The sequence below is a fragment of the Protopterus annectens genome, chromosome 10.part0, assembly GCF_019279795.1.
Source record: "Protopterus annectens isolate FY-2018-M chromosome 10.part0, PAN1.0, whole genome shotgun sequence".
NCBI classification, from domain to species: domain Eukaryota; kingdom Metazoa; phylum Chordata; order Ceratodontiformes; family Protopteridae; genus Protopterus; species Protopterus annectens.
This window is the reverse complement of record NC_056744.1, coordinates 414,386,871-414,407,143: the sequence shown is the minus strand read 5'-3', so window position 1 is coordinate 414,407,143 and position 20,273 is coordinate 414,386,871. Positions and strand designations below refer to the sequence as shown.

Here is a 20,273-nt window from a genome sequence, read left to right as displayed (position 1 = left end):
TTTATTTCTTTTGTACTGGTCCCTTTACATTGCATCTCTGCCTTTTACCAACAGAATTTACAACCTCCCATTATATGTCTTCTTCAGCACTTATTTAAGAGCATTCTTTTACGTTATATGTATTTGTTCTCAGTTCTCATTTAATTCTTCCTCTGTTTCCACTACTTCTAACATTTCTTCTCTTTTTTCATTTTCTTCTCTTTCTTTTTCCTTATTGTTTTCATTTTTATAATCCATCCATAAATGTCCAGTTTTGTTACATTTATAACATTTCAGTTCATACTTTTTGCTAGAAGTGTCATTTTCCCACAAATATAAGTTTATTTTATAACAGTTCCTTATCAAATGTGCTTCTTTTCCACATAAAAACATGCTTTGGGTTGTTCCCCATATGTTCCCCTCCACATTTATCATACTTAGTATATGTATAATGTTATGTCTTTCCATTTTTATACAATATTACAATCCTATCCTTCCAGTCCATAAACCTTTGCACTGTCCAGGGATTTTTTACATGAAGTTTTCAAAGTATCTCTTTCCATCTCTGTTTGAAGTTGTACATTCATTTTCTTTTTTGTTTCCCCTGCTAAATGCTTTTATCACAGAAAGGTTCCATGGGTTACAGTCTTTATTTTTTATATTCCGCAAGAACATTTTTCATTTGAAAAAACACTCTCAAATACAATGTTGCAAAATTCATCTCTGTTAATAAGAATAAATGCTCTCAACTGATTGTTCTTTTATACCCAAAGGAGCTATTAAATTGTCCCATACTTCATACCTGTCCATTCGTCTTCTTCACTTTGAATTCTTACTATATACTTCCATTTCTCATTTTCTTCTGCCTTTCTTTTCTGCTACTCCCCTTTTGCCTTCTTTTACTTTCCCTGCATACATTTTCTTTACCATCTCACCACTACTCTTCAAGATTGTCTTTATGTATTTTCGCCATAATGTCCCGTAAGAAATTACTTTTTTGGCTCACTCTGCATCACAATTTATTTAAGTAAATCATCCCACAACCCTCTCAAATGGATGGTCATAATAATCTATCCATCATTTGCAGACTCATCTCCATCAAATATATTTCTTTAAAACATCTCCTCAGAATCTTGCATGCAATCTGCAGTCTCAGTTCTCTCACCATTCCATTATCTACTTCTCTCTCTCTATCTGCCTCGGTGTTTCTCTGGGCTGCCTTTTCTACTTCTCTCTCTCTATCTGCCTCGGTGTTTCTCTGGGCTGCCTTTTCTACTTCTCTCTCTCTATCTGCCTCGGTGTTTCTCTGGGCTGCCTTTTCTACTTCTCTCTCTCTATCTGCCTCGGTGTTTCTCTGGGCTGCCTTTTCTACTTCTCTCTCTATCTGCCTCGGTGTTTCTCTGGGCTGCCTTTTCTACTTCTCTCTCTATCTGCCTCGGTGTTTCTCTGGGCTGCCTTTTCTACTTCTCTCTCTATCTGCCTCGGTGTTTCTCTGGGCTGCCTTTTCTACTTCTCTCTCTCTATCTGCCTCGGTGTTTCTCTGGGCTGCCTTTTCTACTTCTCTCTCTCTATCTGCCTCGGTGTTTCTCTGGACTGCCTTTTCTACTTCTCTCTCTCTATCTGCCTCGGTGTTTCTCTGGGCTGCCTTTTTTACTTCTCTCTCTCTATCTGCCTCGGTGTTTCTCTGGGCTGCCTTTTCTACTTCTCTCTCTCTGCCTCAGTGTTTCTCTGGGCTGCCTTTGCACCTGGAATGAAAACAGGAAGTGCTCATGCAAAATGGGTCACACTCCCAACAACAACTAGTACTCCAATGCCTTATCCAAATTTCCTCTAGTATTATAAATACCACCTCACGTCTCCCCTGAAAAAGAGGCCACTAGCCTAGTGGGACCATAATCCATTATCCTGCCTTTGTTCTTCTCATCTCAAGAATTAAGTCACTCTCTGACTTTAACATTGCAAGTTCTTCTATCCATAATAGTATGGTTATACACTCTAGTACAGCCCCTGCTTCTCAACCATGTCAAAACTTTAGTTCTCCTACATTCAGAATCACACCCTGGGCACCCATTCTTTCCACTCTGTTATAAATCCTCCTACAGCTGTTGCTGATTGCCTGATTAGCTAGCCTACCCTGTTTCCCAAGGTGCTTTGTTCCCTCTGCTCCTCTATGGCATAACCATTTCTTATGTGATCAAGGAGGCCCAAATTTTCAAAACACACATCTTATGACACCAAGCATAATGTACTTCAAATCATCTTGCAAGGTGGCTTCAACCCACATCTACAAAAGTTATCTTTTAGAACAAACCTAGAGCAAACATGATAAAATACAGCCCCGCAGATTACTTACTAAAAACACGGGACCAAATGGTAAAAAAAGGTCACAGTGCTGCCAAGAAATCAAATTCCCAATAAAATAACAGGATATCAAAGGTCAAACAGCATATAATCTAACACACAACCTATTCTATGGCTTGCTTGACCATCTGTTTGGATGGAAAGTATGAAATAGCCAGGAGAAAAAATATAAAAGGGTTCTCATTTTACGAAGGTGATTTGACCTTTCAATTACATATCTACAGAAGGCTTAAAATAAGTAAAGGTTTCAAAGACTCATTGTCCCTTCTGTTATAGTAAAATGTGATTTTGGTTCCCTTCCTTAATATTTGCTTATAAAGGGCTTAAGAATGACCGATGTTTCCAGTTAAATAATGCGATAATGAAAAGGCCACTGAGTTACAAGCCGTTATACATGTAGACGGTGATGTGGTAAACCTTATAAATCAAGGACTGCCAGCTCTCACAGATGTGCACACAAGGATTTAACATAAGGTTAATATTGAATAAGATGCCTGATCTCTGTAAATTTACATCATAAATATTTTTAAACTGTGTAGAATTTCAAAATGTGTACAGTAGTTACTAAGCAAACTGCAAGATTATGCATTTTTTCACAAAAAGGCCACGAGGAAACTATTTTCATAAGAGAGAGGCTGCTAATGGATTCAAAGGTACAGCAGAAGGAAAAAAATGTGTAGTTCAATGGACTGAGGCAGCCAATGTAGAACTGAGACCAAAGTTTGATTTTTGTCCCAGATGTGGACCACACATTTGTTAAGGGAATTTTTTTTCCATTTTTTTGGAGGGGAACCCAGCTATACATTCTACTTTATATTCTTCCTGCAATGTTTTCAGAGTTATGAATCGATGAGGTCTTTCAAGTCAAATGATATGTTTACATGATGTACAGAGACAAAATATCCCAAAACATATCTACTGGAAGCACAATCAATTCCACATTAAAACTCTTCATATTACAACATTACAGAAAGTACTTAGCAGAATGTTAATTGTTCATAGCAGTCTACAATATGTCTGCATTTGGAGGGGGCTCCACTCCGATATTCCCTGACATTTGTATTGCACAGTCAAGATCACACAAACATAATAATGGGTAAAATATAATGGTAAGTAACATTATAGCATGTCACTCCTGCTACGTCTGTCTTTGTGTTTGTGCATCATTGGTATTGTAATATAAATGCTTATAGGTGTGGTAAACTGCCCCACTGTAAAATTTACACAATTTCAAGTTGTCTCTTTGTTGTTTGTCGTGATCGATGTTCCGTTACTGAGACATTTGACAGGGTGTGACTCACCCTATGTTTGTCGTGTTGGCTTGCCTTGTTTCATTTAACTTTAGGATATCCAAAAGCTCTTTCCACGATGTTGCTGTTATGATACAAACTGGTGTGTTGTGAATAACAGTGTGTAGAAGGTGACTTTCTACATTCCATCTATTTTACATCTATAATCCTCTTAAAGATGCATTTGTAACAAAGAAATAACCCCATCCCAAAGTCTGAAATGTTACACAAATACTAGAAATCATGTTCAAAGCAGAGTTACTGATTCCGTCATTGCTAGCGCTCAGAGATTCAGCGCTTTGTTGAGGACATGGTAAGAAAATGGTAGTATTGTGAGGGCCTGACAACTGCTACTGTGCGACACTAATTCTAAGAACTTCCCTTTTTCACACATTTCTAGTAGTATCAGCAGTGCACTATGAACTTCTCATTGGAATACATTTGAATATTTTAATTAAAGCAGGCACATTTCATTCAAAAGTGAACTGCAATTTCAAGGTAGAAAATGTACTTTTCAGTAAATGGCATTCTACTATGCAAAATTCCAGTGATTTTTTTAAAATGCACAGTTATTATTGTGCCATGATTTCTTCTCTCTTTTTTTTTGTATTGTTTTTACTGTGCATTGTACCTCAATTACACAAAGCAGTGTTCATTTCGGCTAGAGATTTATGGTAAAGCATCTAGAATACATTTCTGAGGTGTGCTGACAATTATGTATGCACACATTAAAGGCATCATCAATAATAATGTCATGTTTCCACACATTTATTCCCTGCCACCACTTCCAATGCTTTTCTGCTCTCTCATGAAAACCCAGGTAGGTGAGACATGAATTCCAACTTCTCACCTTTTCATGCTTCAGATCTGATACGTCTGGCTGTCAGCCAAGATTGCCAAGTTTGACTTATTTTATTTGTTGACCGTAGTGTAACACTGATCTACAAGGACTATTTTTAGGTTTCCTCCAGTATTACAGACTCATACACTCAGTCTTTAAAAAAACAGTACAACAGACGCTACATTGTTAAAACAAAACACTAATTCTTGAAGTTCAGTCTGGTGTTGTGACAAGTGATGTGGACATATGACAATTACTGAACAGAACACCACCTCAGCTCACTAACAAGAGCTGAGGTTTATCAGTAAAGAAGCAAAGGTAAATACTGCCGGATTGCAAATGTAAACTGCTCCCTAACCCATCAGCAATCTAGCCTACTATTCTGTTTTCTGTCCTAACCAATAGAAAAAAAATAATAATTTCACACCCATCTATCACAAAAACAAATAAAATAAACAAATAAATTAAATAAACCTGACTTTTGACCACTACACGTTGCCTCCATTCTACATTGGGTTGGGAGGGTGGCCTAATGGGGTTGGGAGGGTGGCCTAATGGTTAAGGTGTTTGCCTTACAAACACATGGTGCAGGGTTTGAATCTCACAAGGGATAATTGGCTAGGCTTAAAATGGCTCGCAAGGGCAGTTAGCCTAGTACTAACCTATGAACCTATGAACATGGCCCACCTCATAAATAAGGGTATTTCATCCAGTAACAAGAAGTTCATAACATCCCTGTATTCGTCCCTTATCAGCTCCATTATCAAGTACAATGCTCCCTTTGGCATGTACCTTGCCAAGCACATGCAGCAGGTGGAGAGACCATAGAGGTTTCTGACCAGGAAAATCCAGGGTCTCAAACATCTATGCCATACAGATAAGATAAAATCTCTATCCCCTCTACTCAGTCTCATACAGACTGCTCAGAGGTGACTTGTGTCTGGCAGACAATGCCATTTCAGACCCAGCCTTGATGGAGTTGCTGCATATCCGTAAGTCAAACTCCACTTGTGCAACCCTTACACAACGCCTTAACCTGGTCTGTGACATTAATAGAACTTGGTGGCGGGATAGATTTGTGTCCCAAAGACTCACCCTCTTTAAGAGGAACCTGGACAACTGGATGGGAAACAGAAAATATACCATTGGGATCCCACATGTGTCCCAGCTGGACAGGGGAAACAGGTGTTGACTTTGAGGGAACATGGGTGAAATTCTTGCCTATGGTTATAAGGACCTCCAAGCCAATAGCCTAGTATCATCCTATGAACCTATAAATAAATAAATTAAATAAATAAATAAGCAAGCAAACATAAAACTCTAATAAATGTGCCTATTCAAGGATGCAATTAGATTTTTGAAAAGTGCATACGGACTTTCTACATCTCTGTTTTTGAAACACTTCAGTAAATTATGTTTTATACTGCAAACATATGCTTTCAGTTACAAAAGTAGTATTTGTCTGCATCTGGGATGCAGCAAAAGAACTTGCTCACTTTGGTAAATATAAATAAATTACTGGTTTGGATGTGAGGGGATTGGCATACTGCCTGTTTCTAGAATATTCATGCAGTCCTGCATTCTTTCTCTTGTTGTCCATGGTAAAAGTAAATATTTTCTTTGTGTATTAGGCTTTGCTTGTAATATCAGTAAGTAGTGCTTAAAACAGCCTGTCACAGTTGCTTTAAAATAAATTCTGCATACAATCATCACTTCTCTTACTACAGTAGTAACCACAAATCAGGAAGTCAAGAGAGTGGCAAAATACAGACGAAACAGCAGCGTGCAAAAGCGTGGGTGGAGAAAATATCATTTTAGCACTATAATACTGCTATAAATAGAAACCAATTAACTTTTAATGTCAAATATTTACCCCGATGGGATTACGTACAACATCTGCATGCATTCCACAAGACTGAGCTATTCTGAAAACTGCAGCTTTTTGCAGAAACTCAATACAGATATTACTTTGAAAATTAAAATATGCTGGGGTGCATATCCTGGATGAAGAGGCATCTTTATTTTTTTCAAAAACAAACTCACCCCTCAAAAAAATATATATATACATATCAAAGGTAGACTACCTTTTACTAAACTCAGTCCACCTCAAAGGGGAACAGTCAAAGTATGAAAACCAGCATTCAACAAACAGTGAAAATCCAGCCAATTTCAAAGTTACTAAACACTGTCACATCCCTTGCCAAAGCTATGCTACCATTTCTGTTGAGTAAGAGCAAGGTCCTTGGTGAAATGCACAAACCATTTAGGTGACAACATTTAAACAGCACTTGCAAAATTGTGCAAGAGACACAATCATTTGTGAATTTTATACATGGTGGTAACGTGAACGCAGAGCCAGGACACACTGACTGATAGAAACAGAAGCACTCTTCCACAGGGCTGCACCTACGTAGCACTATAGGAAATTGATGCTGTTGGAAAAGGATTATGACCAAGTGTTGATAGACTAGCCTAGTAACTCATCGCCAGTACTTGGTGGGCTACAAACCAGTTTCAGATCTAATAAGGGTGAACTCTTATTGTCATCTCAGGCTTATCATTCTCTCCACAACTAGTAATCCTGAAGCAGTGTACACAGGATCAGCTGAATAAATTGTGAACCAAATGGAGAGGTTGTTTGAGAAAGCAACAGTAAATTACAGTGAAACACGTTGACTTAATGGTAATACAAAAAAAAAAAAAGATTCCAGTCCAGTGTTAAACAGGCAAATGACATAGGAAGGAAATAGACCAAAGCAAAGTTAAAGTCTGTACTTTACCAAAGGGTCTATATTACATCGTCGACCACTTAGGTTGTCGAATGCCTAAACATCGACACCTTAAAATCGCAAATGGCAGTTTCCACACAGGGAAACAATGCCATTGGCCAAAGTAAAAAAAAAATAAATAAATAAACATAAATCAAGTGGGGGGGCTTTGCCCACCACACCCCCTGATGTGGCAGCTGTGCCACCCCTCCCCCCTAACTAAATATACCAACTCTGAGATCGCTCTATGTTCTAAACAGGGCAAAATCCATGTAATGGCCGAACGACTTGTTTCCCTGTGTGGAAACAGCCATTTGCGATTTTAAGTTGTCGACGTTTAGGCGCTCGACAACCTAAGTGGGCGACAATTTGATACAGACCATTTACCAAACTATAGAGTTCAGTCTAAAAATACAGAGGTTTTATTCCTAGACTCCCTGTTAGGAACCTGAGTTTCCAAGTAATATAGTCGGTGTTGTGGTTTGAGGCAGATGGGGATGTGGGATTCAGTGACCAGTGCCTTCATCCCCTATATCAGGAAGATGTGTTGGGGGTATATGACTGTGGAGCTGCATATCAATGGTGGATGGTAAGAAATGCAGCCAGAACACTACAAAAAAGAGTAACATTCCAAAGCAAGAAGGCAACCTGCAGGATACTATGCAGAGGATGTTACCAGTCATCCACGTAGGTCAGCCAGCTTCCATTTAATATAATGCCCAATGCTGTGAGACAGTCCTATCAGGACGAGGATTCTGGTAATGAAGCCATAACTCTACAAAAAATTGTTACATTTCAAAGCAAGAAGGCAACCTGCAGGACAGCATGCAGAAGATGTTACCCATCCTCTACTTATAGTCACCCAACCTGCAATTAAAATAATGACCAGTATTGTGGGACAGTTATGAATGGAAGGTAGTGGACAATGCAACTAGAATGCTATAAAAAGTAAACATTCTAAAGCTAAAAGGGTCTTGTAGGACAGTGTGCAGAACATATTACCCATACGCCACTTATGTTATCCATCTTCCATTTAACAATATCCAGAGCTGTGGGACAGTCTTATCAGGGAAGGCTGATGGGGAATGAAACCAGAATGCTACAAAAAATGCATAGATTACAAAGAAAGAAGGTGATCTGGAGAACAAGTGTGTAGAATATGTCAGTTATGTTCCAACGGTGTGATGTACGCGTAACTGTTGGGGATGAGCTTTCAAGTACCACCATGTGTCTTTGTCATTAGGAGCCTAGACATATATCACTATTCAGCTGCAGGCATAAGCTTATGTGGCAAAATGGCATCTATTGGAGCAGAAAAGTGAAGATGTAGTGAGGAGACAGAGGGTCAATGATTAGCCACCAGGTTGTGTGTCATTGGTAGATACAGAACAAGCTTATTATGGGGTAATTATTAGTCAAACGAAATCAGACTGCTACTAGGGCACAGGTTGACTTAATATATTTCCATACTGTGACAAAGAAAATTAAATTCCTTTATTTTAACAATAACGGCAAAACTGTTGGTGTGTTTTATTTGTCAAAGGGGCAGGCAAACGTACGCACTTATTTATTTTTCATTTGTTGATCAGCATAGTCCGGCTGTGCCAAGAGCCACTTTTCAAAGGAGCTCTGGAGAGAACGCTCAGCAGAACAAAAGACAAAAATTGAACATATAGTATAACTGAAGTTAAATCAGTTGAAATTATAGTAATGATTACTTGTGAATTAATTTTTCACAAGAAAAAAGTATGACGTGAGTAGCACTACAATCATTTTGACATTGAATAACACCAATCTGCTTCATAGTGAACTTTGTGAAAATGCATCAAGCTTTGGATTCAAAACCATATATTAGTATTAGTTACAAAAATCTAAAAAGGTGAGCTAGGAACTGACAAAATCCTATCAGTAAAAGGCCTGTTCCCTAGTCAGATCAGAGCAAACTTACATGACAGAAAACACAGGTGAACAAGGCTCCTTATTGCGGGGCACAGATCCAAAGTCAGACCCTGAATCACTTGAAAGGATTATACTGCTCATATTGCCTGAGGTCACCTGGGAATCGGATAAAATGAGATGAAGACATACTATGATAGGGAAGTCTAGTCTAGCTGGCTCATCTTATAATCACATCAACCCTTACCAGGAAAAATAATTTAAAAAATTCTGATCATCACAATTACCAATGCTTTACTAAACCTATTTCCATGAGACTCTGTAGCATAACTTAAAAAGGTTGTAGGAAGATGTTGCATCTGCATGCCCTTTCCTTAAAAAGCAAAGGCCATATAAAGGTTACGTGAGGGTAGATATAGTAAATGATCACCCTAGTATGTATACATCTGTGCTAAAATTAGTAGAACATAATGTGTGTAATTAATAAATCGTATACCCCATAATTTGAAAGATTACATAAAACCACAGTATAGTTTAGAGCAACGGTAGCAAACATAGTGCTGTGAAATAAAGCTTACCAAACAAATGAAGGCCAGACTGTAAATGCACAGCTGGATCCAGCACTAAGTGATCTTTGCAGCTGCCTAAGGCCCGCTGGCTGGGGGAGACACTGGGGGTTGCCACAATATTTAATTTTTAAACAAACAATTTTAAAAACAAAACATTTACATTTTTTGCTGCTGTCATGCAGTTTCTTTAATGATGCGCTCTGTGTGTGTGCATCATGAGACATGTGATGACTCACCACTTTATGAGTAATCACGGAGGCTCAATCTTCACCTCTAGCACCTGTGGGGGATGTTGACTGGAAGAATAACAGGTACACAGAGAGTATTTCCAGATGCTCTCTGCATCAAGTGCAATCCCCCTTAAGAGCACACAGAGACCACAGTCAGTCTAGGGCTGGTTTCTACACCTTTCTCCAGAATCCCAATAAGACTCCCCACTGGCATAGCTATATAGTTGAGTCCTTAGCCAGGATTACAAGACAAGTCCTCCAAAACTCCCTCTGTCCAGCCAGTGCTTCGTGTCCTTGCCCAAGTAGCTGACACACACACACACACACACACACACACACACACACACACACACTTGGAGATTTGTTTTAAACACACACACACACACACACACACACACACACACACACACACACACACACACACACACACACACACACACACACACACACCTGGGAAAGGCTTGCATGGGTTTAATAGCTATGCCCCCTTCTGCACAGAGTATAAGGCAGCTACCACTGCCACCAGAACCCTTCACTAGCTATTTTAAGGCTCCTAACAAAGGGTGCCCAGTTTTACTGTGTAATATTAATACTAATAAAAATGGTGTACTGAATAAACAAAAGAAAGAAAAACCACACCGAATCCAAGGATTAAGTTAGCGCTTTTGTTTACTATCTCAGCAAACTTCTTCAGACAAACTGACAATACAAGAAATCTCCATTTAAATAAATAATCAAATTATGACATCATGGAACAAATCACTAAATTGTGTGGTTTTTCTTTCTTTTGTTTATTCAGTACATCCATTTTTAGTCTGGTTTGGTTTTACTAATACAAATGGTAGTTTGACAAACAGCAAGGCTATTAGGACAGGCCCACACAGTGTCACCAAATAAATATGCAAGTACTCTCAGAACTTAAACAGCTCTACAAAGATCAGCCACAATGAAAATTTTAAATTATTTAATAATAAATAATAAAGGAACAATACAATACTAAACATATCTATATATATATATATATATATATATATATATATATATATATATATATATATATATATATATATATATATATATATATATATATATATATATATATATATATATATATATATACACACACACACACACATACATATATATATATATATATATATATATATATATATATATATATATAGAGAGAGAGAGAGAGATAGATATTCACAGTGACAGAGTTAAAATTACAGGAAACATTTAAAATAATATTGCAGGACAGGCTCAGACAAATAAATAGCAGTGATATCTAAACTAAGCTTCACTATATTCCTGACTGTATCTAACAGAGTCACTATAGCCTAATAACTTACTTAATAGACCAAGGCAGATGATGTGGCGAGTGGTCCTTCTTGTTGTTGTCAGGCCCAGGACAAAATACAGAATGGTCTGTATCACTAACAGACATCTCAAAATAATATCTAAAATATTACTGCTGGGATAGCTTGCAGGATGACACACCCAGTGACAACAGTGTGTAATGTACAGAGAATAAAATACCAGGATTTGCAGGCAGAAACACGGGCAATGTAGAAGAAGGATACACAGACAGTTTCAATAGTAGTAGGAGCAGCGGGTCTTACAAAAAAGAATTTACAATCGTATTTAAATATGTTACCAATACACATAACTGTGTATGAATTGCAGGAGGCCTCATTACCGGGCACATTACAGGTGCTACAAACAACACTTCTCACTAGCATCATAGATTAAAACAAAACTAATTTCATGAACTTGAATCATACTTTGACTTGGAATGGGGTCCATTCCTGTCATGGTATTAGGAACCCAGCAGACTTGGAGAAATTAAACCATAAGTCAGTAGGTTTGTGCTTACTGCATCAAAGAAACTGAATTGCAGTTTTTTTTTTTTTTTTTGCCAGGTCTAACAGTTATCTACTGCAGAGTAAATATTTAACAAAATTGTTCTTAAATCGGCACTACAGGGCAGTCATGTTTTGTGGGCTTTTACACCATACAACACATTTGGTGACAAATGATCGGTTTTGGGACCAGAGATCACCTGAAGAGAAGTTTATTCTTTTCCAGTGACCCAAATCTCATTGGATGGGCATATTTCTCAGGTTTTTCAGCTCACAGTGTTGGAACAGCAGTCATCTGTGGGTAAAGAATGCTGTAAGCAGAAGATAATTATGCAAAGCAAGCGGACTGCAACTGGCATCTTTTGTGCTTTATTATGTATGATTACATCTGATGCACTGCACAGCCTATCAAAGGTGAGGCATCAGTTTATACAGGTATCTGGTGGTAGGGCTGAGTTTTGGTCAAGGTGCTAGTTACGGCAACTTATTTGTTAAATGCCTACGTAATGTTTATCAAATTCCAGTGAGATATAAGGAAATTAATTGCTCTCAAAAGACAAGGGAATACATCTGGCTGCAGAGAAAAGACTCGAGAAACCAGTCCGTAGAATGTAGGTTGAGCATGAAACGTTAGAGGGGGAGAGGAGGCATGTATATGAAACGATCTTTTATGGCTTTTGCATTGATATTAGAAGGGGGTTGTGCAGAAGTTGCACTATTTTAAACAAGGATGCATTTGATTTCCTACTGGAAAGTGCTTTGGGTTATGACAGAATAATCCTTGTTCGTTTCTAAGAAGTGTTGCCTTGGTAGAATTGTCTTCTACACTTGTTTTTTGAGAAATCAAATGTGTGGGTGAAACTGTTCAGATGGCTTAGTGGTAGATTGCTGTGACTATGGTGTGTAGGGTCCTGGGTTCAAGACTTGCAAGGGCTGGTTATTTCATCCTACAGAAAGGCCTCAATGAGACCAATGACTGGTGCCAGAACTATGGCCTTAAGCTCAATGCCAAAAAATGTGTTGTCGTCCCCCTTTGGAAAAACATGGTTCTCTTGAATTACCACATCGAAGGTAGTCCACTGAACACAGAAGGAATTATAAGAGATCAAGGAACACAGGTTGACAGCAACCTCTCTTTTGACCACCACATTGCCACTGTGGTCAAAAATTCCTTCTATGTGGCACATTTCATTACTAAGGGTATTGCATCCAGGAAGAAAGAGGTAATTGTCTCCCTCTACTATTCCCTCATTAGGCCAGTCATCTTGAGTACAATGCATACACCCAACTAGACACCAGCAACAACTGGAGATGCAACAAAAGTACGTCACAAAGAGGATCCTAGACCTTAAACATTTGTCCTATGTGGATAGACTCAAAAACACCAACTATTCTCTGTCTCATATCGCCTACTTAGAGGCAATCTCTGCTTGACTTACAAAGCCATGTCTGACCCAGCTCTGTTAGAAATGCTACATCTAAAGAAATACAAATCCCTCCACACCACAAGCTCCAGAGAGCTCAACCTCATTACCATAATCAACAGAATATGCTGGAGGGACAGGTTCATAACCCAGAGACTGCCCATGCTATGGAACAGACTTCCCATACATATCAAGCAGAGCACCTCACTGGCCACTTTCAAAAAAATCCTGATGAGTGGATGGGAAATAGAAAATTCACCCTGGGGATCACTTCAGTGGCTCTACTCGACAGAGGCACTAGGAACTAAGGTTGGGTGGCATGATGCCAGGGCAATCCTATGGGCTAGGCTTGTAAAGCCTCCAGGGCTATTAGCTTAGTACACACCTATGAACCTATAAGTATGTATATATGTATGTATATACACACACACACACACACACACACACACACACACACACACACACACACACACACACATATATATATATATATATTTAGATAATAAAATGAAAAATATATTTTATATATATATGTATATTATATACATATACACACACACACATATATATATATATATATATATATATACACACACATATATACACATAGCTATGCTATATGGGTTGGAGACAGTGGCACTGACAAAAAGGCAGGAGTTAAAGCTGAATGTGGCAGAGTTAAAGGTGTTAAGATTTGCAATGGGTGTGATGAGGGTGGACAGGATTAGGAATAAGTATATTAGAGGGTCAGCCCAGGTTGGAAGTTTGGAGACAAAGCCAGAGAGGCAAGATTATGTTGGTTTGGACATGTGCTGAGGAGGGATGCAGAATATATTGGAAAAAAGATGCTAAAGATGAAGCTGCCAGGTAACAGGAAAAGAGGAAGGCCTAAGATAAGGTTTATGGATGTGGTGAGAGAGGACATGCAGATGGTTGGTGTGACAGAGCAAGATGCAGAGGACAGAAAGAAATGGAAACAGATGATCCGCTGTGGCAACCCCTAACGGGAACAACCGAAAGAAGATGATGATCAGTATAATACATGCTGTTTGGCACTCTTGGTGACCAGTACATCTCTTACTGTTACTATCTGCCATGACAATCAAATCTTAAGGCTAGTGGTAATATGACTGCAGCTGCGAGCTGATGAAACTGCTGGGCTCTGTATTTTTGGTGTGTGCGTGTGTGTGTGTAAGTGTAAGCTCAGTTTTATTTAAGCTAATCAAACTGCTGGGCTCCGTATTTTATTTAAGCTGATGAAACTGCTGGGCTCCGTTTTTCATTTAAGCTGATGAAACTGCTGGGCTCCGTTCTGTGTGTGAAACTGCTTGACTCCGTTTTAGTGGTGTGTGTAATAGTGGTGTGTGTAATATCGGTCTTATTTAAGCTAATGAAACTGCTAGGCTCCGTATTTTATTTAAGCTGATGAAACTGCTGGGCTCCGTATTTTATTTAAGCTGATGAAACTGCTGGGCTCCGTATTTTATTTAAACTGATGAAACTGCTGGGCTCCACATTTTATTTAAGCTGATGAAACTGCTGGGCTCCACATTTTATTTAAGCTGATGAAACTGCTGGGCTCCATTTTTTTTTTTTATTTAAGCTGATGAAACTGCTGGGCTCCGTATTTAATTTAAGCTGATAAAACTGCTGAGCTGGTGTGTGTGTGTGTGTGTGTGAGATTCTTGGTGGTTAGGATTACCTAGGTTCAAACCCTGTACCTTAGGAAGAATGGCCTGCATTCTATACCCACACCACCACATTCAGTCCATAGCTTTCAACCATCTAGATTATACCGTGACAACAGAATTCACTAAGTAATGATAGTGCTTTAAGCTTCAGTCTTCCTATCTTTCAATGGAAATACATGGCAACACAAAACACAATTTTAGCAACTTTCTAAGATTATACAAGCAATATTTAAAATGTATCCCTAGTTTTGGCTCTTTGACCCCCCCCCCCCAAATACATTTTGGCTTTTTCCAGATTTCTTCTGCTGTGAAATTGAGAGATTTAGTTGTGTCAAGTGGATGGTGCAGTGGTAGTGTTGTTGCCTCACAGCAAGAAGTTCCCTGGTTTGATTCTTGGCTGGGGTGCTTTCTGTGTGGAGTCTGTATGTCCTCCCTGTGTTTCCGTGGGTTTCTTTTGGGTTTCCTCCCATGTTACAAAGACATGCATCTGGAACATTTATCCCTGGGCATCTGCTGAAAATTGGCTTTATTCCAAGTCGGACTTTCCCAGTAAAAAAAATGCTAAATAAATAAAAAAAATTACAAGGAGCTGAAAGCTTCAGGGGAAGAGAAGTTTAGTGCTGCTTATTCCAAGTCTGTTTGCATTGTTAGTAGCACAACACGTAGTAGCCTTACTTTTGATGCAGAAGGCTGTGGGTTCTACTCCCACAACATGCAGATGGACCGCTGATACTGTACTGTGCTGTACTTTAAAGGGGAGTGGATGCTGCAGTCCTGTGAATGTCCTCCTTTGGAGGTGTTACCTAGTAACTATGAACCTTTTATCAGTTTGCCATCAATTCCCTATTGCAATATTACTAACTTATCATTTTTAATGTAACATAGGCAATTTATTCTTCAAGGGCAACAGCCACTTTATTTGTAAATGAAACAAACTGGTGCTGTATTATACAAGGAATATAATTTAATACAATCAGGAAGGTGAGTCAAAGAATGCATACATGTATGCATGGCCCTAAACAGCCCAGAAGAAAGTGTGAAAGGCTCAAAATCATGGGCAAATTTTAAGCTTTACTCTTGTTACCAAAGCAATGGATGAAGATAAAACAGTTCACACCACATTACCTTGACCTGGCAAAGCCTTTTGATAAATCCACTACTCAGGTGTAGTACAAAGATGAATAACGTAGGAGCAAACACTTGCATCACTAGCTGGATTGCCAACTTGCTCACAGGATGCAGGAGGTCAAAATAGGGGAAGAGACCAGTCACCATTGGAGTCTTTCCAGGGTTCAGTGCTGAGACTTTTTTCTGTTTAGCATAAAAGTAAAAGGAAATACCAAAGGACTTTGGCCGACTAAGTTTGAGATGACTGTAAGCTAGGAGCAGTTATTGAATCCCTAAATGACTTAACCATCCTTATGGAAGGTTTGTCCCAAATAATAACTGGTGTCAAATTTCTATGCCCTCTGAGAACTGATGCAATTGTTTGGCATTTGAAAACGTGTGTACAGTGACCTAACTTTTGAGCAACATGTGCCCAGAGTCATAAGAAAGCCTTTCTATACTGCACAGCTTATAAACAAATTGATTGTGACTAGATCTAGTGATGTTGTTGTCCCCCTTTACAAAGCTCTTATTAGGTCAATCATTTTGTATAATGCCCACTTTGGCATATATCTATCCAGCCCCATGCAACAACTGGAATACCTTCAGAGATACCTTACTAAAAGTATACAAGTCCAAAACAATATGTCTTGCATGGACCACCTCAAAGATTTATTACTATACTCAGTATCCTACAGAGTGCTTAGAAGTGACATGTCTGGCATACAAGGCATCTTCTGACCAAATACAGATGGACCTACTGGACATCAGCAAGTCAAATGGCATCAGAAATACTCAGTCCAGGTATCTAACCTGAATGCTGTGGAGAGATGAATATATATCACAGGGGCTACCACTGTTCCAGAACAGATTATCCATAAAAATAAAAGAAAGCTCATCCATCCATATTCAAATGCAACTTGGATCTATGGATGGGTAATAGAAAATGTACTCCATGACTGTTGCTCATGCCACTAATGGATAGAGGCAGTTCCTAAATGCTGCATCCCTTATATGGGTCCCTTCAAATTATCTATGGTATGATCACAGTTATTGTCACTAGGGCTAATATACAATTATCAGCCATGGGATAGGTAAGACCAATCAGGAAATGTTAAATAAAGCACCAAAAAGGAATTGGCAAAGCTTAAAATGTCCTCCAAGTGAACCTATGTTGTGGTACTAAATAGTTATAAAAAATTGTCCTTTTTAGATCACTAAGTGCCCCTCTCACCCTCCACCCCCCCCCCACGTCTTCAACAGCTTCTGGCACCTATGATTATTTCTCTTAAGTCTCCCCTGACTCAAATTGTTCCATTAAAAAATAATAATAAATAAATCACCTTTCAATAAGTTTAATGGAAACAAAATAAATCAGTTTGTGCTCACACTTCAGGACTACACATCTCCTTTAACAGAGAACCTACCTTTAGCTTATATTGAGCAGCCTGTCACCTATACAATGGCCTCTTCATTCACCCTCAGGTAAAGAAAAAAAAGAAAAGCAAATAGGTCTTCTTACACATACATGTAAAGAAAATTATTCCACTGACAAATCCTGCCCCTGAAAACAATAACCCCCCCCCCCCACCAAACAAATAATATTCTAACCTCTCCAAGAAATCAACACATCTCCTTAGACTCAACATAAATAGAAGGAGCATACTTAAAATCCCAGAGTTACACACTACCCTGGCCCTATACTCCCCCTACATAGTCCTCCTCACAGAGGCCCAGTTAAGACCACTAAACAATAATAATGACTTTGTTCCAAATGACTGAACAAAATGTCCCTCAACTGTATTATTTATTGTAACACAATGTGCTCCTTATAGTATATTTACTTTTTGCTCCTTTCTTGGCCTTGAAACTGTACCTTATTAACTTTTTGACGCTGTACTGTACCTTAACATGTGCATTGTATTTACTGTACTAATCTTTGTAGAGCTTTTCTCCCCGGGCCTCTGCTGAAAATGGGATCTATGCTCAGTTGGATTTTCCCAGTAAACAAATTTAAAATAAATAAATAATTATGGTGATGTAAACCGAAAACTGCAAACTCATCAGCTTACTGAGACATTCAGTAATGGTCAACAACTTAAGATCAAAACTTGTGTTGTGCAAAAGAGCATTCTTGTCCAGGACACAAGTTAAAATAAGGGCATGACACCAAAATTGTCGGTTAAACCTCCTGATACAATGAAAAAGCATTCTGACAAAGGATATATCACAGGGGTATTTTTCTGTACTAGTCTAAAGCCCAGAGTACTATACATCATCCCCTTCTCTAATCCAAACTGCAGAAGAAAGAATTCCATGGATCCAGTAATACACAAATTTGCTAAATTACCTCAGTGGTTGCCAAGGGAGCTTTTCGACAAAAACAGTAATTTCAATTCTTGCACAGACGGTATACATCTTACAGTCTACCATAGTATGTTCTGCCATTTTTCATCTTTAAAAACCACTTAATGAGTACACAAGAAATCAAACTTATCAAATGGTACATAACTATTGCGAAGCAAGATTACACATCACACATGCAGAGGAAAGCACAGGCCTCCTTGAAGGTGAATGGTACTACAAAGATATTTGTAGATAACATCAGATCCAAATAGAGTACAAGTTTAAAATCATGAAGGAATCAAAAATAAAGATGACAGCCTTGCTCAGACTTGTAAAAAAACATTTTGGAAAGGAGTGGGTATGTAAATTACTACAGAGGTGGACAAAATACAAGTTGAAACAGAAAGTCCCTAAAAAAACAAAGGAAGAAAGAATATTCAACAATCTCCGAGCCTAAGAGCGATCTTTTGGATCGACAGCAGTCCATCAACATATATATATATATATATATATATATATATATATATATATATATATATATATATATATAGATATATATAGATACATACAGATATATACATATATATATATTACGGCGGGTTCCTATTGCGTGATCGCAGATGCATTTTGTCGAATGCGTCTTGATCGAGCTTAAAAGAAGGAAATGTCAAAATAGCGAAGTGATTTTTCAGTGAATTCTATCCCTGGGAAAGAATTCACTTGGCTGCTTTCAGCACTGTAGTGCGATCTTGGAGTTGGTATATTTAAGCAGGGGGGAGTAGGGGGAGAAGCCCCCCACATTATGTAATGTTTTAAAGTTTTTTTTTTTTTTTTTTGGAACAGCGATTTTTTTCCTTTGGAAACAATCGCTGTTTTGAGGTTTCGATGTTTCGCTTACATGGGCTCGATTAATTATCGTTTGCTTTTGTAAGCATGCGATAATATAATATAGACCCATATATATATATATATATATATATATATATATATATATATATATATATATATTGTCGCCTCACAGTAAGATGTTGTCCTGCTCGATTCTCAGCCAGAGCGTCTTGTGTGTGGAGACATGCGTGAATGGGTGTACCTTCGTTGAATGTTGTGCATCAGGGCTGGCAACTTGGCATGTAAAAATCTACTGCCAATCATTAGCGGACCGAAGTTCCGATGTGGCGACCCCTCACTGGGAAAAGCGAAATATATATATATATATATATATATATACATACATACATACATACACACACACACACACACACATATATATATATATATATATATATATATATATATATATATATATATGTGCGTGTGTGTGTGTATTCATGTATGTATCATCATATCCAAATAGAATTACTAAAAATTTAACACACTGGGTTTATTTTCTTGTATTGTATACCTCTAGAATATGCATTTGTCTTGTATATCTACTTCAGTTTGTATTACGTAAAAACTTTGACTTTCAAAGTTAAGCTGATGTTATGAAAAAATTTCTGTGATTGTATGGAGCTTTTCTTCCCGGGCCTCCATTGAAAATGGGTTGTTGGGCCTAGTGGACTTTCCCAGTAAACAAATGTCAAAAATAAATAAATAAATAAAATGTCTCTCTGCTGTTTCTCCTTTTCTACCCATGAAAACTGGCATCCCACAAGTCTCTACTCTTGGACTCCTCCTTTTTAATATCTTTACTAATGAAATACACAAATCCAGTCCCCACTCTTCGCTCATACAGAATGCTGACAACTCTACTACTTTATCTATAGCTGACAATCCAACTGAACTACTCACCCTCACACAACCATCATTCAAACATAGTGAAACATGGCTTACTAATAATATTTCAATACTTTACTCCGAAAAGACAAAACTCCTATTTTTCCTCCCAAAACCCATCTACCACCTCAAAT

General features: G+C 38.2%; 1 protein-coding gene across 1 annotated transcript in view; it reads right to left on the bottom strand.

The window, feature by feature from the left end:
* PLA2G4A (phospholipase A2 group IVA) overlaps positions 1–20,273 on the bottom strand; it is a 1,409,517-nt gene that overhangs the window by 971,555 nt on the left and 417,689 nt on the right. The window lies entirely within an intron of this gene.